Below are 23,099 nucleotides of genomic sequence, written 5' to 3'. Positions count from 1 at the left end.
GCAGGTCCATGGTAGGAGGGAGACATACTAATGGAGCCATTTCCATTGGTCCGTTGGTGATTGGATGGTCTTGGATGTCTTCCGAGGGTGACCAAGAGCCTGCCGTGCGCACTTTGACTCTAACTCTATACCACCTGTTTTGCACACAGTCAGTCTCAATGACATTGATAAAATAATGGTGCTAAGAGCTGTGAATATGTAACGTATTTTTTAAACTAATAACGTGTGCATGTGAACGGCAACTCATGACACTCCTGAATCAACATTGGGATAGAGATAGCGAGAGAAAAAAATGAGTAATAATGTTACTATGGCCTTGTCTGGAAAAATAACAATGGAAGGACATGAAACCTACATCTTCGGAGCACGTAGGTACCTCAAAGTTTTTAAAAATTTTGTATGACCACAACTGACAACAAACTTTACAAACTATGGCGATCACACTTGACTCCACGTTCACATATTATTATTATAATCAACACAAAATAAGATACCCCGAATTCCTTGTAGTACCAATCTCAAGGCAAATTGTTGAAACATAAATGGTCCATAATGAAAGATACATACATGCCCATCAAATCAAACACCACAAAAATATGCCATCATATTGAAGAAAGAAAGCAACAACAAATTTAAAGGAACTTTTTGCATGTTGTCTTTCAACCGAAAAAATGTACAAACATAAACTCCTCTCTTAGATTTAAGAAATTCGTGTTTGATGTCATATTACTGATGGTATGATACACCTTTCTTTTACTTATCTACAAGGTAATGGTACAAGGATTCATTTTCATACGTACTGGTTTTAGCAAATAGAGCTTCTTCTTTTTAGTATTGGCGTAGAATAAGCTGCATTTCAAAACAAAGGGTCTATAGCAGATCCACTATGACGTTTTTATTCATAATATTCCCTGACTTATCAATCTGTTTCAATCAGTCTGCTGTATATTTTACAAATTATGAGCGCACATTATGTAAGATACATATACATGGTGTTCCTAAAAACAGGTAAAAGAAGTTAAAAAGTCAGCTATGTCAAGAATACATGGTTTATTCTTTTGAAATGTTTACTAACATACAAAGTGGTTCATCAGCTGTAATTTGAAACCTTATATATATATATATATATATATATATATATATATATATATATATATATTCATTCTGCTTCTTTGCTTTTATGTGTTTGATAGCTTTATGATGTACTACCTGATACCATGATATATGTCTTTCCCTGTAAGTTCCCATGTTAAGAGAGTTGTGTTTCATTTTCATCCTTCGGATTCAATGTGATTTCTGTGTCTGTCTTTAAAGGTGCCTCCTGTGCCCGTGATAATATATGATTTGCCCATCCATTGACCACTTTTTGAGCCAAATTTTATATGTAACCATAATGCATACAAGTATATGATATATAAGGATATTAGGACACATTATGATAATAGCCTCCACCGAAGTCACGCCTACGCAATATAATAGGCTTGAAATGTAAAAATCGGCAAGAGAATGACCCCAATTTCTCACCTTTCTCACCACTTTCCAGTCATCTGTCCTGCGTATCATAATGTTAGTTTCTCTCGGAACTTATTTTACTTGTTCAGTTTGGCTGCTTTTTTTTTCTATGTTAATGTCTATTTCAGACACAAGCGGGAGGGGCTTCAGTATGCCTAAAAATATTTGATTCATGCCCTGACATAGCAATGCATCTGACTCATTACATAACCCAGTAAATCATCTATTCTTCTTATTTGAAAGCTCCCCTCCCCTTTTGGCCGACATAACGTACACTGCAAGTCTTCAAACCGAATCACTGCGAATATATCTATTTTGCAAGGTGTGCATTTCATTTATACTTAACATTGGCGGACAGTGTATACATGATTGCGTGCCGTGTACTTTCAGAATATGGTTGCAACCATAATGCATCGTTGCAGGTTTGCGCAAGTAAATTTTTTCAACGGATTTAAACTGCAGTGAGCCAGTGTCTTTACCTTCTCTTTGAGTGTCCAATTTCTGTTTTCTGCAATTAAGGAGGTCTTCGTACATTAAAGAGAATATGTTTTGTTGTTTATAGATTAAAGGAGACTTTCGGATGGTTTTGAGATATTTGCCATTGAACAGCTATTAATTGTTTCAAAATTTATAGTGTTGGAGATGAGGAATAAAAATATTGCAATGAACAAATTACAATGAAAGAGGATGTTAGCATAGCAGCAGCACATACACCTTAGGATGCATGATTGGGCGCTCAAGGAAGCAGAAGAAAAGAGCAGAGTAAGCATACAGAGGTGAATGGACCGGTGAACAAGTGGGGTAATGGAATTACAATACAGTAATACTCTAAAGAGTGGATTTGGCGCAGTATAAGTTATACTATCATAAACTATATAATATACCATTATATACATGACTAGAATATGTGAGCCTCCTATGCCACCATCCTTGTGCAGGGTGTGTTTTGGGTTTTCAGTGTATTGGCTTATCTGCTCAAGGACAACAATAAATCCCACAAATCTACGCATGCTTATATTTATGTCTCATGTGGAATTATATACATTGTCTAAAGTGTACCTTTAATTCATATACCAGCTCGATCCGTTTTCTTGGTAATTTCACTTGTGTAGAAAAGAATATACCTTTAACATGCGGATTGGGTGAATGAGGTAATATAGAACACATCAGTAAAGTTTTGAGAAAATCGGACAATCCGTTGCAAGGTTAGGAATTTTTAAAGTTTCAGCTACTGCAGACTTTGCTTGAGGATGCCCAGCTAGTGATGTACAACAATAAAAAGACTTAAAGAGAATTCCACAAAATGTCATATCTTATGAAAAGCACACATTTCCTCTTTTTCTTAAGTACTGACTTTGTGTTCAGCTACTGCACATCCACGCAGGCTCCTGTTCATGGGAACATTGTTTTTCCCACATGGGTGCCGAACCCCTGAGTCACTATATATATAGGTTGTCTCACCATTTTAGCAGCTATTTCAGCGGATATGGGGTAGGATGCATACGTCATACACGCAGGGGCGGCGATTTCATGTAACCAAATGGGGGGTAGGGGCGGAAACACCAAAGGCAGAAAATAGGACCTATCCTCGCCCTGAAAGATAGAAATAGCGCCCGCATATTTAAGTTTACAAGCATAATATGCTATGACTATTATTATATCATTATGTTATGACTGCAATGTATGCAGATTTTTTTTTTTTTTTCTGAGGAGGGGAAAGGGGGGGGGGAGCACTCAAGCAAGGGCGAGGGTGCCCCCTGCCTCACGAGGATTTTTTTTTGCATTTTTACCGAAATTGAACGATCTGGTGCACTTTTTGTGTGGAATATTTGTAAATTCTTCCATAAAAAGTGAGGAAAATGAGTATTCAGGAACAATATTCCAATGACTAAAACGTGGTATCTGTAACCTCTTGATCCTTACGTGGGTCTTCACTGTGTATAAGTCCAAGGTGTGGATCAGAAAGGGAGGGTGTGTCCCCTTTCCCACTCGAGGGAACTTTTTGCAAATCTACACTTGAAATTCAACAATCTAAAGCGCACTGTAGGTGGCATATTCATTATTTGGAAAATTCTAAATCCAGCACGTTCTGTGTATTATGCGTCTTTTCACTGTGTCCTAAGTCAATTGAAAATGATCGAAGTTTGAGGGTGCAATCTCTCCCCACCCACCCCCAAACCACCGTCACCATTAAAGTTTCAGAACTGAAATTCAGCGATGTAGTGCGCATTGTATGTTGCATATTAGGAACATTTTCAATCAAAAAGGTAAGACAAGTGAATAATCTATTATCGATACCCTGTCTAAACACACACATTCACCACAACCACAACTTATGGATTTTTAAAACTAAAATTCGGCGATCAGCGAAAATAATGTGCAAGCAATGACACTGTGTACACACACACACACACACACAAACACACACACACACACACACACACACACACACACACACACACACGCACACACACACGCACACACACAGACAGACACATACACATACACACCATCTTCCAATGGGCTTAGTTGATGTTTTGTAGTAGACCCTCCTTGATATTGTATTCAACAAAATGTAGGACATGGGGTTTATACATCTTCTTTTAGCAGTTAGAGACTATACAATACGCATTGCATAATGATCATAGTTATATCATATTAAGGTCAACTACGTATATTCCGTCCATGTGTCTATTTACATGTACTGTGTCATGCATTGTAAATGTCATCATCAAAAGCTAGGAGAGTGATTATTTACGATAGAACATAGTACGATTCTTTAGTTAATGTTGAAAGAATTACACGATCTCTTTCTCACGTCATAACATTGACGATTGCATCATAAACTCCGAAAACATATTGTTTATAGCAAATTGAAATAAACGAGGCGTGAAACTCAAGATCCATTTCTTTATCATAATTACTTTAATCACGAAGCAGCAGCAGTCAATATGACATGCAAAAAGCAAAGCAAAGCAAGCAAAACAAAGCAAAATACGCATTTTGTTAAAGAAAAATTACATACGAATTAAACAGGAGACCAGATACACATATTGCAATGCATCACTATTATGTAATGCACATTTTACTATATCTTACGTCACACATACAATTTGAAGATCGTAAGCGAGTCATTAGCAGCTATAGTGGACACACTTTATAAATCTAGATAAGGTGTATGAACTTTACTGTTCGACAAGTACCACCTAAAGATATTGCTTCAAATTCTTTATAGTTATATCAAGGTCTAGTTTGAAGATTACTTTATCATGATTAACTTCTTTATAATGTCTTAATCATAGTGATGGTCAAGTAATCTCAATTTTATTTAAGCATACATGCACTCCATATTGATTATGAGGGCGAATCCGAATAAAGTCAGCAAAGCGAAGCGAAGCGAATCTGAGTATTTAAAGCAATGGAAGGAGAGAACAAGACACAATGGGGGGGGGGGGGGAAGCTGGAGATTGCTTCATAGTGCTTTTCTTTTCTTTGTTTTTCTTTACCGTATATGTTTTCTTCTTCTTTTTTTTTTGTTAGGAAGAATGAGGAAGGAGGGTAAAGAACGTAACCAAGAAGCTAAGTCCCAACTCAGAACCAACCAATAGACCAACAGTTGTAGTGTTTCTCTAGCAGTTGATGCCGGGAAATTTAACGCATTGTCGAAAAGTGATTGGATATATGATTATATCTTCTTTTTTATGTTCTGTCACTGTCTGGAGTAACATATTATGGCTGTTAATATTTGGTGTTCTGTTGTAAATGAATAGAAAACTCCTTGACATAACACATATTTCTGAAAAATAGTGAAGACATCAAAACTTAGCCTAAAGTTTTACATAGAAAAAAAATGACTTTTTTTTTTTCATCCACAACATTATGATGTCTTCCATGAGGGTATGCATCAACATAAATAAGAGCTTATTCCAAAACAAAACCCTTGCTATGAAATTAAGAGGAATTCCAATTTGGAATGTTGAACTATTGGTAGAGATTTCATGTGAAAATATTATTCAGTATTACGCATGATATATTCTGCTGTCTTGGCTGTATCCAACAAGAGGGAATATATTGACCTGGAATGAACTTAAGCAACTATAACGTCACTCAATTTGTCGACATTCTATATCATCCATCTATTATTGCAATAATAGAAATTGAAATCAAAATTGAAAATTCAAAGAATATGAAATTACTGAAATCAATCAATCAATCGATCAATCAATCAATCAATCAATCAATCAATCGATCAATCAGTCACATCATACTTTGAAGACATTTTGAAAAGGTGATTATGCATTTCATCATTCCTCAATATAAGCGACTTGTTCGTTTTCTATTTTTCCAATTTGACAATGTTTACCGACGAAGGTTGAGTCTTATACACAGCAAAGCAAATGTGAAAATGTTTGTTTGCCACGGAAACAGAATACACATCCAAAACTCTGCTTGCCCTGGCGTAAACAATTTCAAAGCATTTGTAACGAACTAGGAAGATAATAAAGTAAACAAGTGAAGTTCCAAAGTGTCCTTCCCAAATCTCACCATTTCAATATCATAGAAGAAAGAAGCTTTTATATTATTATTGCGAAGCCTGATGTGCAGATGAAATATGTTAGCACTAGAAATCATTTTTTTTTGTATTCGTTACAACTTGACAACAATTTGGTTTCCGATTCATTGCTAATCAGCTGGCAGAAAATGTGGCTTATCATCGTCGTCATGGTTGCCGGTCAAGTAGAAGGAGAAAGTTAGGCCTGGTCGGGGACGGACATGTCGACCTGGCTGTACCCTCGCGACTGTGGTCGAGCACGCATGCGCTTTACTACCACCAGAGCAATGAGGGCGACTAGGGCGACGAATCCGACTGCAGCGATCACCAGAGCGTTCAGTGTGGAGACGGAGGAGTCTGAAAAACAACAACAACAACAACAACACATCATTGAATATCACTCTTACCGGATATCGTCATTAAAAACAACTAAAACAATCAAAGAAAAGTAAAATGTCATCAAAACAAACAGTAATAACACAACAACTACTACTAAAACAATAACAAAACAACAGAGTAGACCCAGACTTCATATTTCAAGATTATTTTGATGTCTGAAGAAATAAGCATCATTGAGTATAACTCAAACCAGATATTGTCATTAAAAAGCAACAATTAAAACAAAAGAAAAACAAGCAAAATTAGAATAAAAACAGCAATAACCCAATTCCTACAACAGCCACAAAAAAAAAAAAAATCGAGAAGACCCAGTCTTCATATTTCAAGATAATTTGATGTTCCCTACTCCCCAAACACCCATGATTTGTATAGTTAATTGGTTGAAGAGGTAGTTTGAGGCTTGAGGTTAAACGCTATATCAGTTTAGTGTATACTTTTCTATACTTATTTCGTCTACAAGACTTTAAATGAAACCTACACAAAAGCTATGAACCTAAACCGAAGAAAAAAAATCCATGCTGTTACCCTGTATATCATATCATCATCACAACCACCGCCACCACCACCAACACCACCACCACCGTCATCATCATCATCACACAGTCACTGTGCTTTTATCAAGTACCTTCTGCATTCTCCGTGCTCAGTGCTTGCGGCTTGGAGGCTGAGAGGGGACCGAGGGAGAGGGTGTGCGGGTTGGACTGGGAGCCCCTAGATTCCAGGTCACGCCTTGCCCTCGTCACGCAGCCCCTGTTGCAGCGCGAGTTGGAGTCGCCAGTGTCACACACGAGGATGTCACAATGGATGAATACCTAGAGGAGACGAGACAGCCAATCAAATGTCAGAAGATCCAACCACGTCATATCCAGATTCACGAATGGTCTTTGTCGACCGTTCAATATACCGTCTGTGACGCAGCAGTCTTCTTGGGACGTGTAGATCAAAAAAACTTTGACTGTATCGGCCTGAATTTCAGAAGCGAAGTTTTCTTTCAATAGATATTCCCTTTTGATTGACTTTAAATGTTTCTTCTACTGTGACTAACAGTTTGTGTATTGCTACAAAGTTTCTTCTAGAGAGGAAAGCTCACTGTATCACGACAATAACCTACAATATACTTACTTTTGAAAGGACGGTCGCATTTTCCTCAAAAGTTCACTGCATAAAGTTCACTAATCTTCATGTATAATCTGAATCCACCTGTTTGTTTGAAGGAGAACCTCATCTTTGATATACCCAGGAAGTCTATAAGATTCAACATTTCTGTAGTTTCATATTATATTTTTTTTTGATAAAGTTTTACAATTTCAATTTTTCGAGCTTTTGTAATTCATGGACTTTTTTGAGTTCAGTTGCACAAGTTTCCATAGGATCTACCTTGCTGAATTTTTAAATTCAATATTAAATTGCCAACACATTTAGGGAAGATCGCAGTTATTATTTCTCTCTCAATTGTTAATTTTGTGTATTATCATGTGTGATTTGTGCAGATTTAGTGACCTAAATCAGTTCACTGTATTCTTTTTCAAATATATTCAGTTCAAATTCAAATCAAATTATATTTCTATATAACATCTTCCTAAAACAGTGACCAAAAATATAATCTGTGAATAATATAAAGCTGTTATTTTGCGAGGTTTAACTTCCGCGAATTTCGCGAATCACTACCGGGTGGCGAATTCAACAACATGCGAAAACATCGCCACATGCTCGGGCTCTTCGAGCATCTTTGTGCGCCTCGATGTCACATCGCCAATACATATGTCGCGAAAGTATCTGTTAGAGAAAATAACTACTTTTACAGTAGAACATGAATGAATGTGGTAGATACCTGTTCGTGTTCTCCGATGAATGTGAATGCGTCGACATCGAAACCTTTGAACAGCACTTGTCCGTTGTAGAAAGTCACTGTGGAATCTTCGGCACACCTGTTTAATTGCAACAGGTCCAGAATATACCACATTGTTATAATGCACTCAATAAAATTGATCGTATAAGCACATCTGCCATAATGTATAAGCATGGTTCTATCAGGCCCATCGTAAATGAAAACAGGATGCAGAACTGAACTTAACTGACCTGAACGCGGTGTCGCGTGTGGTGCACAAGTTTGATTATTAAAACTGAAACTACAATACCCGTTATCCTTGCCATATAACAAATACGGGAGAAAAGATTTGTAATGTTGCAATTTTACATTTTTACGTTCCTTTATAATGTGATTGCTAAAGTTGAAGGCAAGGACCTATGGAATACAGAAGGTTACTGTTTCACAATATAAAAAAAAATCATAAGTATCTGTAGTGCTCAATATTCATTGAAATATGTAAGTAATTTCATATTTCAACCATTATACTTGTCTGTCCTTTATTATCAATCAATTGATACTTCCTTAGACAATTTTGTAGATTTCAACTTATGTGATGATATGAAGAGATTCTTTTTTTTTCATCTTGTGTTTACCTTTTTCTGCGGAATGTTAAACGACTTTGAAAAGTGTATTAGATAATTGTTCAGAGATCTACGATTCTCTCCATTCTCCCATTTTAGAATGACAGCTTAAGAGTGATATTGTTATAATGCACTTTGAAGTTTACGAAGAATTCGACAACCGCGTTCGGTCCCTTGTCAATTGTATGTGGCAATTCACCCCCCCCCCCCCCCCCCCGCTCCCAACCCACAGAGCAGCCGTTGGATGATAATAGGTATAGGGGAAAGTTAGATCAGATATTTTATGGGATTTTTTCCGTAGACAACAACTGGACAATATGATTACCCAATTCGAAAAAATGACGTTACTCATTGCCTAAATTGTGCTTTGTTCTCCTCATCAATTTGATATTCCTAAATGTTGGATATTTTCAATTTCAATTCAATGTTTTATTTCAATTTTCGACAAAAAATATAAACTTCACTTTTTTTGGTAACAGAATATAAGGTGCGTAAACTATGTAACATGAAAAGAATGTACAATGATTGTACCACCTTACATGAATAGTCTCTCAGTATGAGTTTGATAACATGCAGAGATAGCCAAACAAAATGATTGCAGAATATAATATATATAAAATATTACAGACTGTGCTTTCTTCTCTTTAATCACAGACTTCTTTATTCGCAGCAAACATGCAGACTGTATTTGGCATGATACGGCACTCCTATACACCTATGCTTGTGCATGCGCGAAATGATGTAGCTTTTTATCTTGACCTGTGATATGAATCAACTTGACAAACAAACAAACAAATAAATAAACACACAAACAAACAAACAAACAAACCCATCCTCAATGAGAGAGTATCTTATGGCGTTCAGTGGGTTCGCAGTTGGAGTAGCCCAGCAGGATTCTATGAAAAGTGTCAGAGCGCTGTAAGCCACCAGCTCCACGCCGAAGTACAGCGGTAGGCCTAACTGAACCATCTCCATATCATCGGCCACCAAGCTGAACGCCGAACTTGTGTACCGCTCCATGGTTATGGTAAACTCGCCATATCCAGTCTAGGTGGGAACATACGCAAGAGACTAACAATGTGAAGGAGAATATATATATATATATATATATATATATATACATATATACCCCTACTGATTCTTCCTCCTCAATATAAGTCTTAGTGGCTGATATGAAGACATAGCCTTCCTTGGTCTCTCTCCTCTCTCTCTCATATATATATATATATATATATATATATATAAAGGTATCCATATTTCTTTTTTTATTTCGTGTCAAGGTTCAGATAAGTTGGATGGCAATCTTCTTTTTTTTTGTGTGTGTGTCTTTGAAAATTTATCATTTAAATGTCCAGCATGACACCTGCCATTCCCAAAATCCAGGGTTTAACTTTGCGGCATGCCAAAGATCCAAAATGAGTAAAATAAATTGATATTTAAAAAAAGATAAGGAATATCTTATATCACGAGAGTAACAAGATGTATTGCCAAAAACCTTGTAGTTAGCAGAAAATTAGAGTGATGGCCATGCGCTCTCATTTCGTAACATATTGATAAAGCTATTATTTCTGCTTCGAGTTTTCTTTGTTTTCTATATCAGGTAAATAAAGAACCCTAAACAGGGAAAAGATTACAAACCTCGCTGTACTCGATACTGTGTCTGATCGGATAGAAGCTCTCACTCAACGTCTCCTCTCGTTCCAATCTGCACGTGACGTTGATATGCAAAATATGTTCACGTGTAATGATCTGATTGGTCCCACTGCGATCGCGGGGGGTGTAGTACGTAACTTTGTTGTAGAACTTGATGTAGTCTGCTTCTTGCTGCGTACATGGAAGAATGGTTTAAAATCATGAGCATTCTTGGTTTATACAATGAGTGAATCCCGCAATGTTTGAAATCATGTTGTAAACACGCATTTATGCCCTTTTGTCTTGATCAGAAAGGAATGTTTATGCTGTGGCGACAAATATGATTTCATTTCATTCCGATATCGGTTGATCGCTTGATGAGATCGTTTCATCAATAATAAGCATGAAAAACAACAAGTACATTCAGAGTTAGTGTTTGGTGGAAATCCTTGGTATGGGCACCACTCGAATTTGATTAACGTATAGTGATTATATGGATCGCAATCTCTATACAGCATTTATAATGTTTCAAATCATATGAACGGTTTTTCGATTTTCACTTGATTTGATTTGGTTCGATTTGATTTGACTTTGATTTCTGCATTTCAGCTTTGTTTGTTTTTTACAGAGCAAGCATAACATTAGTAAGAAATCTTTCAAAAACATAACTTAAAAGATTACAAGTGAAAAAATGGGATAGATATTAACATTGAAAATAGCAAACTTGACTCATCAAAGCAAAGAATGTCTTACTGGTAGCTCAATATTCTCAATTCTCAATTTTGGTAGCTCAATATTCTAATTCATAGGAAATAATCCTGCTGTACATTTCAAAACGTTGATGGCAGTGATTCAAATAGTGTGTGTATGTATGCATGTATATAATATGCTAATTTCCCATCAATTTCTCTTGATAAATGTATTCTTATCTATCCTGTTTTTATTACTCCAGTACTGTTTAATCTGATAATACTACTTATACGTATTCTGTCTTCAAGAAACATTGTACACTTGTCCATACACTTGTCAATAAGGTGCAATGCTACACTGGTGTTTTTACTTCATCAGCAGCGTTGAGAATCATCTAATCTGCGTGCTATAAGAGTAACGAATAATGTCATTTTCAAGAAGCACACACCAGGTTTTGGAAAGAATATGCAAATATTTTATCACCTGATCATTCAGAATGTTTTTGTCTGTGTCGGTTTGTGCTTATGTTATACAAACTGTGCGTAAAGATAATGTGTACGTTGTGAGTTTTGACTCCGTTGAGTGCACAAGTCATATTATAAATGTGTTACTCAATCGACACAATTCTTCACTTACAATTTGAATGGTGCCGCACTGATCGTATCGAGTGGAGATGGCAACGTGATCGTTGTCGTGATAGTAGCCAACGCAGTTGTCGTCAATGAAGTGGATGTCGCCGGGAACATCCTGACTATCGATAAGCGCCCTGTCTACATACACCGTCATCGCTGTGCTACCGCAATCAACGTCGTTATCTAAAAATCGAAGATTTGCAAGAGCATGGAAACCATGTAACTTTAGGTGCCGCTCTTGACAGTTGGTCAAAATAGAATAAGATCTTCAACAAAAGAACAAAAAGTCCCGAAAAAGTGTCTTCGCTCACTTATTTCCTGCCTCCCTGAAGAGTTGAAAGTGATACAGTGTATAGTCTATGAATGATGAAGAGTTTCTATATCCGTGGTCACACTGGCAGAAGACTTTGCGATCTTTTGCCAGTGTGACCACGGCTTTTGATATTCAGAGAGATAGCAGTTAAATATATAAACAGGCAACAAATTGAAACTTTCACATGTTAGATATTATACAAATGATGCACAGGATAGAGTGTGTTAGTGAAGGTGCGGCGCGCTCGAGAGTATTGACAATGGTGCGACATGCACGAGGCGCATCCTGTGCATCATTTGTTTTATCAAATGGGTCGAAAACTAACAGCATTATTCACGTACCTTTGTGGGTCAATACCATGTAGCACTCGCTCAAAAGTCAAGATGTCCGAAGATGTTCGTCCCAAACATTTACGCACGTCGCACTCGGAAATCCTGCACATAAGCATTGTACGTACGTATAAGAGTATACGTACGCCACGTGTTATGCACAAGAAAGGCCGCCGGCTGTTGTGGCAGCCCGAACTAGAAGTTGTTTACAGGATTGACAGCGCGTAACAACTGATTGAGTGCGCACTGCTAGTGTAAACATTGTGACGTACGTCAGGCCGTGCATTTACTAAGAAATTAATGCACGCACACGTGACTCATTTCAGCGCTTCCAATTGGCTACATTCTTGAACCCATTTTATAATATACAAATTATGCACAAGATAGAGTGCGTTAGTTGAGATGTAGCGCACTCGAGGGTATTTACAATTGTGAAATATGCACGAGGCGAAGCCGAGTGCATGTTGCACTACATTGTAAATACCCGAGAGTGAGCTGCATCTCCACTAACGCCACGAAATAATCCTGTGCATCATTTGTTTTATAAAATGGGTCGAAAACTAACAGCATTTTTCACGTACCTTTGTGGGTCAATACCAGTCAGCTACATGTAGCACTCGCTCAAGTCAAAAAGTCAAGATGTCCGAAGATGTTCGTCCCAAACATTTACGCACGTCGCACTCGGAAATCCCGCACACATAAGTACTGTACGTATAAGAGTATACGTACGCCACATGTTATGCACAAGAAAGGCCGGCCGGCAGCCCGAACTAGAAGTTGTTTACAGGATTGACAGCGCGGGTATAGTAGCGCGCGACGCACTTGTAACAACTGATTGAGTGCGCACTGCTGGTGTAAACATTGTGACGTCAGGCCGTGCATGTTAGTGAGAAATAAATGCACGCACACGTGACTCATTTCAGCGCTTCCAATTGGCTACATTTTTGAACCCATTTTATAATACCCATTACTCGTTTTGTTGTTTGCATTCAGGCACTATGCGGATATTATCGGTTTATGATACTGCCCCCCCCCCCTCATTTGCGGTCCGTGCAACAGTATACAGCGTATTGCCCTCGTCTACGAGTTGTGGGATAATCGCTGCAATAACACCCCTTCAAGGCTAGCCAAAACTATACTGAATATAATCATCTGCATTTCCGCTCTATGTAGATTTATATCTGTGGTAACATGTTTGTATACTATCTTTGCATACCTGGATTTTTATGGCCATGTACACATCTGTAAGATCATTAGTCGGTTGACGCATTGCAACGAAAAACTAAAGCCCTGTACAAAGTGTGCAAGGGAATTAATTAAGACTGAGACGGCTAGAAAACCCTGTGGGTTACAGATTTTTTTCCCTCAAAATCTATGAGTATCCTAGGATAAACATCATTTGGATTAGGGTAGTGAAGAACAAATAATCGGAAAGTAAAATAAGTATGTTTTATTTCCAAAGTTTACTGTTAGATTAAAAAGATTCTACGATGTTCGGCATAATTATGCAAAGCAAATACTGAAGAAAAGGCACTTACCAATTGGTCCATCCGTGACCCAATAAGGCGGCGTGGGTGCTGTGATTGAGGAAAACAGCAACAATTAAAATGCAAGACACTTAACATTCGTGCTAGAGACAACGTCATTGCCCTGCAAACATTGGGCAAGAAGTGAGTATACACTACAGGGACGTCGGCCTACACACTGAATATATAGGGCTTAAAGGTTTTATGACATACAAATGCATGTTGGTTTGTGTTGATTCATCATATCCTTAACACCACTTCTGCGGTTAAACTCTTCAAAAACATATGAAATGTTTTCTAGATACTTGCTGGGCAAGACGAGGACTGTCGGTGATTGGAATGTGGCGCGATGACGGCCCTGGGACATATCATGGTTATATAGGTGTAAGCAGCCAACACAATTCAGCTTACAACCGGCTCTACGGCTTTGTGTAAACGGTTTCTTCATGAACGATTGTAAGAGACAGACTGATATGAAAAAGAAACATTTATATTCTTGTTCATGGAGAGGCGACGATCAACAACAAGAGCAACACAACTAAGCTAGAATAAAAACAAAAACAAAACACCCAAAAGAAACCTGAGAAACCCCTCAAAACAAAAATAAAACCAAAATAAAAGTTGACCTGTTTAACTGGAAAGAGTTTACCATGTTAGGCCTATCCGCAAGCCAACACTGAAGCAAAAACACTTACGATGTGGATCTGTGATGGGTCCCTGCGTGTAATAGCCCGTCGCTGTGATTGAGCAAAAACAATTATTAAATTGTACGAAATTCAAACGTTAGTGCAAGAGACACTTTTATCGCTCTGTAAACATTGAATTAATTGAATACGTCTGAGAAAAGAGAATGTGATGTATAAAGAAATACACAAGTGATACACAGAATTTGAATATTTTGTAGTGCTAGATACGCCCGATTACGTGCACCCCAGCATAGAGTTCAAGGCCCAACAGTGTTTTCCTACGTTTAAAACAATAGTTGTATGTACACTGCCTGCGTGTTTATCAATTAAACCCAAGAACACAACCTCTTAGAACAAACACATGCACTCAGGTACACAATCAAACCAATACCAAGTAGTTTAATTGGACAGAACTTAGTCTGTATGCACCACTTATTTCAATCTCAACATTACTCCATTTGGGGTGTCTTCAGCAGGAAACACTTAACTTGAGAACACCAAGTACACTCATTGGCAAGGACGATAGCAAGAAATTTTCTGTAGAGACTTGCGAAGTATCTATGCCCCCATGTCCCTAGGTGTTCGCAATTCACATACTTTTTTCCGTCTAATTTCCGGTATAGCCTACTTTTCTCTCTTGAATTTAAAGTAATCTTTTCTCACACTTCGAATTTATTTGTAATAGACTGATTAATACGAGATTGAAACATCAAATTTCTCATGGAAATGCTGCAACAGCAACAGTAAGAAAATAAAACTAAAAAAAGCAAAACCATAATCAACAAAGACAAACCTAGAGAACTAACAAATAGATTAAAACAAAACAAAACCGAGGGAAATATTTCGTTGCTTTAAAAGGAAACTCCGACTGCAGAGCACTGCAAGGCGATACGAGGGTCTGTAGTGTGGAAACAAACCAACATAAAGCGATATCGCTCGAGCTCGTCCAAAGCTCATTTTAAAAACTGAGACCGCTTGTCAGTTCGCGAGCGACTCGCAGGCGGCCTCAACGTGGCCATGACAAGCAGACCTCAAGGCTGTAGCATTTCAGGTGAAGCAAGGGCCTGCTTGACTGACGTTTTAGTTCGTTGTTAATATGCCGCAATATGACTGAAAATGTAGAAAGGCGCAGTGCGAAAATCTAACTAATATTCATACGCCGGGTCTAGGGCAATTACCCCCTGGGCAATTACCCCACACCCTTCCCTGGACCCTAACCCTAACCCTAATCCTAATCCTGAACCTGATCCTAACCCTAACCCAGACTTTAAACTCTAAACCTGAATATAAACCCAAATCTTTACCATTAAGCAGTATTTAGCCGGGGGTAATTGCCCTCCCGGGGTAATTACCCTGATACGCATACGCCAAAAGAAGATCCGGAACCTCTTCTTCGAAGGCCCTTTGCAACCCTGACAACTAATTCATTCAATAAGCTGGTATATTGTCGGGGTAGGTAATTCAGAACTTTCCTCGAAATGATAAAACTGAAAACTTCTTTACGATGGAGGGTGAGTATAGGCTGTAGATTTCCAGTGAATTTATTCGAACCCCGAAAAAAAAAATCCAACCTTTATTCACAGTACAAAAGGAAAAGTATTCTCGAGTTATATGGGGTTAATTATTATTTCTTAAAAAACAAAAACAAAACAAAACTGAGGTGTATTATCGTAAGATTTCAGTTGCGATGTAACACAATATTCAACCATGCAAAATTTCGTGACGTTTGCTAAAGGGATATGTGACCTTTAAATTATCATGATTGTTTTCAAGCAAGGTTGTGTCTGAACTAATATGAGTGAAATATCAACTATTAATAAGTGAAATGAATACTCATGGTAACCGTTACCCGGAACGATTCAATTCTTTACTTAAGGTGACGTATAGGGGAGGAGAGAAAAGTCAGTATAATATGTTCCATCATCATAAAGCAAAATCATTATTAAAAGCCATTATATCTCCGAGTACATTTCTGGCACGTTCTTACTTTCTCCTCCCCCCCCCCCCCCCCCACCCCCATCATGGTCAACCCCCGAAAACAGAGAGAAGAGATATTCAAGCGGATAAAAAGTAATCACACATATCATCCCCCCCCCAAAAAAAAAAAAAGAAAAGAGAAAAAAACATAATGGACCAAGGCAACTCTCAACTGCAATAAAATATAAATCTAATAAAAAAAAAAATGACCCTCATCGCACAAACAAACATCACACTAACAGATGCATATTATGATTTTTTTGAATATGTACAATCCTTATTATCAAACCGAACTTTTAATAATAAAGATTATTTTATCATGGGAGATTTTGATGTTGATTTGTTAAAGTTTCAGACTTTAAACACTGCCCAAAATGTTTTGGATATAATGACTTCCTCGTCTTTTTTTACCGCTTATAACAAAACCAACTCGTGTTACCAATCATTCTGCAACACTTATCGACAATATATTCTGTAACATCAGCCCTTTACCTGCCTCCGGAATTATTTTATCAGATTTATCAGACCATTATCCCATCTTTTCTTGTATTCCCATTAACCGTAGAATTTCTTTAAAGCCTCCTATGGTAAGTTTCCGGAAAATGACACCTGACAATATAGTTAGGTTACAAGACGAGTTAAACAGAGTGGACTGGACCGATGTATATGATAATGAGGATCCCATTGTAGCTTATGATTTGTTCATGCAAACGTTAATTTCTATTTTGGATAAACATGTTCCCATTATTAGGAAAAAATGTAACAATTACAAAAGATATCCTAGGTTGCCTTGGATATCTAAATCTTTGTTGCGATCGATTAACCGTAAGAATAATTTGTATTATGTTGATAAAATTAAACGCACCCAGCAATCTCATCATAAATATACTTCATATAAGAATGTTCTCACGCAAGTAATACGGTGTGAGAAACGTAAATATTTCATTAATCAGTTATCTTTGTTTAAACATGATATTCAAAATACGTGGAAAACTATTAATACAGCTATTGATAAAAATACGGAGAAACCACGTGTTACCACAATCAAACATAATAATTTGACTATCAATGATGCCACATCCATTTCAAACATTTTTAATCAGTATTTCTCACAAATTGGCAATAATCTTGCTCGCAATATTCCGGATAGTCAAAAGAATTTTTCTGATTTTTTACAAACTCGAAATCCTAACTCATTGTTTTTTGTTCCTTTAGAGAGAAATGAATTGTTAGATATTGCTCAGAATTTGAAAAACAAGAAAAGTGCCGGGCACGACAGTATTGACAATGTTCTTTTGAAAAATATTATCAATTTTATTGTTGATCCATTGGTACACGTTTTTAATTTGTCTTTGTGTAATGGAGTTGTCCCTGAGGATATGAAAATCTCTAAAGTAATTCCCATTTATAAAAAAGGGATAGGGAAGATGTTTGTAACTATCGACCTATATCTTTGTTGACTTCTATATCGAAATTACTAGAAAAAGTTGTTCATTCTAGATTATTAAAGTTTTTGGATATTCATAAAATAATTTCTGATTATCAGTTTGGTTTTCGACAAAACCACAATACATCCCATGCAATACTTACCTTTCTAGATAAAGTTTCAAAAGCTATTGATCAGTTTCATCATACAATCGGCGTTTTCCTGGACTACTCCAAGGTCTTTGATACCATTGACCACAATATACTCCTTTATAAGTTATCACATTATGGTATCCGAGGAAAGGCCTTGGAGTGGTTCAGGAGTTACCTTTCTAGCCGAAAGCAATTTGTGTATGTTAACGGACATACATCAGTCATGCAAAATGTCAATTGTGGAGTGCCTCAAGGAAGTTTGCTTGGCCCTCTTTTATTTATCCTTTACATTAACGACATGCCGAATTCATCAAGTATCCTTTCTTTTCTATTATTTGCTGATGATTCTAATGTTTTTTATCACATTCTGATCCTAACATGTTAATTGATGTTTTAAATGTTGAATTGGATAAATTACTTCAATGGATAAGAGCAAATAAATTGTCAATAAATATAAAAAAAACTAAATGTATGATTTTTAGTAACTCTTTGGAAAATGTGCCAAGGAATGTTTATCTGAATGACACAGTTATTGAAGAAATTTGTTCAATTAAATTTTTAGGTTTGACTATTGACCGTAAACTCACTTGGAATTTACATATTGATTCCATAAGCCGTATTATTTCAAGAAATATAGGTGTTATAAATAAAGTTAAATTTTATTTACCCAAAAACGCTCTTTTAATGTTATATTCATCTTTGATTTTACCTTATTTGAATTATGGTATACTCGCCTGGGGAAACACACATTCTTCTCATTTGGAAAGACTACTTTTGTTACAGAAGAAAGCTCTTCGTATTATTTGCAATGAATCGTGGAGAAGTCACACTGATGTGTTATTTCAAGAAAACAAAATCTTAAAGGTAAAGGATTTGTATTTTCTACACCTCGGACAATTCATGTACAAACTTATCAATAATTCTCTCCCATTTGTGTTTGAGTCCATGTTCACTAAAAATAGAACTGTTCATCTGTATCCTACCCGGCAATCCAACTCATTTCATTTGCCATTAACTAGGACTATGTTTGCTAAATCTATATTTTCTTTTACTGGCCCCAAATTCTGGAACTCTCTCGATGATAGTATGAAACAAGTTCTAAGTTTAAATACATTCACATTCAAATTGAAGAAATTGTTCATAAATTCCTATATAGTTGAATGAGTTATATCTTAGTTACCCTTAATTTTGAGCTTCCTTTTTTATTCGTTATACTCATTCTTTTCTTTAATCTATTCCTTCCTACATTATGTACATGTACCTCGGTGATCCATCGCACCATGTACCTCGCGTGTGCTGGTATAGACCCTTCATCTCTTCTCCTTTCTCTCCTTTTCCTGTCCTCTTGTCTCTTTCTGTTTCTTCCTTCAAAATATTTTCCTCTTCTCCTCCTTTTCCTTCACTGTGTTTTGTTTTATTCTCTCTCTATCTTTCTCTTTACAAGAGAGGTTGCTTGTGTTTGTTTGTCCGTCTGTTTGTTTGTTTGTTGGTCTTGTTTATTTGTATAGGCCTGTATGTGTTGTGCACCGTTTATGTCCAGCTAATTGCCTTTCGATGTTATTTAGTCTTTTTGTCCACGAGGAGACTGCAAAATACAAGCTTAGCTTTTTAGCATGTCTCCTCCATTTCCTGCAACTTTAGTTTTGATTCAATATTCTCCTGCTTTTTTTTCATGCGTATCATTGTTAACTTCACGTATTTTTCTTTGTTACGACATTGTATTGATGTTGTGTTATTTTATGTATGAAAATGTTGTTGGAAATGAAATAAATGAAATGAAATGAAATGAAATATTGAACAACACAGTCATATCAAGAAACAATGTGGAAAGGTATCGACATCAAAAGATATGGAGGATGATAATGAAGAAATTGTCTCGTTTTGACAACACCAACCTAGTGTACACTGAAGGTGGTTGGACGGGTACCAGTAGTCTGGGGATCCGCTATAACAATAACTGTAGGTGTTTCCCGTCACAGGTTCGTAACCAGAGGAGCAGTTCATTTGAACTGAAGTCCATACCGGATAGGAAGACTGGTCAGGGTAGAGGTCCACGGTATAATCAACAGCAGGCCGTGAGCAGGCTGGGAAAGGAAGTGAAGAACGCTGCTTTGACTACGTTTCCTATATTTATCGGCCACAATATCATACGAAACTGGTCCGACATAGTTTGTCAAATTGTTACTTTTTTGAAATAATACTGGCAATAATATATCGGTCAAGTTGTTAATGGAGTGTGAATTGCTGTAGGGTTTAGCAACTACCCATTGACTACATTCATAGAAATTGCCACGGTATACGTGTGAATTAATTCAGATTACCAAATATTGATATACACGTATAAACAAATTACTAGCAGTTATTGCATATTACATGAATTCTGGAAAATTGTAGTGGTGCTTGTGCTACTACATTAGTTCACTACTCGAGGTTGAAAAACAGGAACCCGGACTTACCACCACCTTATACATTCGAAGTGTTTACAGAAATTTTCATTTCAATTCAATTCATTTCATCGTCGATCTAACGCTTAAAGATTTTGCGAGGCAACATAAATAAATTATTTACAATTACATAATGTGTGTGTAAATATGAATTCTACATATTATCGTTCTTTGCTTACACTTGGTTTTATGATTGCTTCTGAGTCTACTGGATATTCGAAAATCTCATAAAAAATATCCACAATGTATTCAATGACGGTGTCGGTTTATTTTCTCCGTACATAATTACATTTATTGTAATTCTTCTCTCATTCTATCAATCTAGCATATTTTTGTGTAACAGACAGTCAACATAAATGAGGGATGTGTCATGAAACAAGGATGAAGATATTTGGTAAGTAAGATTCATATAACAGGGGGAGTTAAGAAAGGTTGTTTTTTTCATAATTTTTGGTAGGTTTGGTGTTTACACCTGATACTTTAATCACTCTAATTTTTACCACTTACATTTAATCATTTAGATTTTGTAACTTTGACACTGTAGAATTGATATTTCTGATTTTACCATAGGTTTAACCTCCCATATCTCTACTTCCAACGTTTTTATTTCTAGTCTTTACCCCGCTGATAACTTCCCCCTGAAATGCTTAACCCTTTACTGTGCTTCGTTCGCCACTGGCACGCACGCGGTGTACACTTTCTTTGCAGGTTGACACAGATGTCTGCAAACTGTAACAGTGTATAACAGTGTCAGTAAATAGAACTTTACAACCGGGTCAAGTTTAAAGGGACTAATAATTTCTGATGAAAAATCTTTCTCAAGAAAACCTAGAGCATCGGCACGAAAAGTTAACTCTGGCATTACTGCGTTTGTGAAATTTTGCCGGTGACAATCTTACCACTTCCTCTATTTAACTTTTGTGTCTCTGACAAGTTGGTTTCTGACATTTCACTCCCAACAATTTTACAAAGCTAAACAGGGGTCTCTCATGAGACACACTTATGAGCGACTGTGGCAATTCTGAGGGTTTTTTTTTTCAAGAGCGACTGTGGCAATTCTGAGATTTCTTTACAGACTTTACATGATAGCTTCGTGAGTCCCTATACGCACAAAAAACACCTAAGCGTTTTACACTGTCCAAAGTCTGTGGTACGAAATATTATTTACATTTTCCCTACCTCTATGGCCATAACTTTTCGGTAACCTATGCTTTTCAGTCAAAAAAAAATCATTGTTGCTAGTTCAAAAAGAATTCTTCTTATATGTACTATTTACATAATTTTGCTAATGTTTTGTAATGCTGTTTCATTCTTAAATAATTTTTCTATTATAATGGAACAATACGTCAAATCATATAACATACAGAACATTGATTATGATCGACATAATGAAAAACAAAAGGATCCTTCATCATCGAAAAAAAAAATGCAGTTGACTGGTATTATAAAATATTTCACTCATAAAACGAAAATTACATTCACAGCCAAGCTGCATAAATGTTGCTAGTGCATGACGGCACAAACATGCTTCGTCAAATTTATAAAAATGGTGCTTGGCGAAGACTTTATGTCCCCCTCCCCCCCCCCCCCCCAAAAAAAAAAAAAAAGAATAGAAACGAATGATAACAGGGAAATTAAGCGTGGAAACCTGAAGCATCAAGATTTGAATAATGAATGTAACATACCTTTCATTTAATTGTAGCCACAACGTAGGTTAAGAAATATTGCCATTAACCAAATTGCTCGTTCTACTGTGACGTGAAATCTAGATTACAGTCATTTTGAATGCTCTCAAGAATCAGCGATCACTAATTTCTTCTACCTCTGGTAAAAAGACATGTACGTAAAGTCTTTAACGCCTTTTGACGCTGAAATGGTTCAATGAACACTTTCTATTGTTATGTGGCAAAGAGGGAAAGTAAGACATAAACATCTAAGTAAGATGTGACTTCACATAGAATCCTCACGCTACCTTGCACCAATTGCAGTAGAACAGATTGGGACATTTAATTTTGTTTTGCAGGGATCACATATCTTTTTTTCCCTCGAAACTTCTACTCCGAATTTCCTAGGCGTGTTGATTGGTTCCCGTTAGCTGAAGGTACTGAACGAATGACTCAAAAATGTTGTTTCGAAGTTGGCTTTCGTCTTACCTTGCAATGACGGAGCGACGCATGCCAGGAACACCAACGCTGATGTAATTTGGGGAATCATGTTGGACCTCGATAGTTTCTTTTCTTCACAAGATGTGTAATCGATGTCTGCAGGAAAATACAAAGTTTTTAAAAAAGTCAGAAATTTGTAGAAATGGCTATTTTCTACACAAATTTAGGGAAACAATGGAAAGGCATCTTTACTTAGTATTCCTGCTGTTCTGA

The sequence above is a fragment of the Diadema antillarum genome, unplaced genomic scaffold, assembly GCF_040938485.1.
Source record: "Diadema antillarum isolate AM-2024a unplaced genomic scaffold, OU_Dant_1.0 scf00000208, whole genome shotgun sequence".
Taxonomy (NCBI): Eukaryota; Metazoa; Echinodermata; class Echinoidea; order Diadematoida; family Diadematidae; genus Diadema; species Diadema antillarum.
This window is presented reverse-complemented; position numbering follows the sequence as displayed.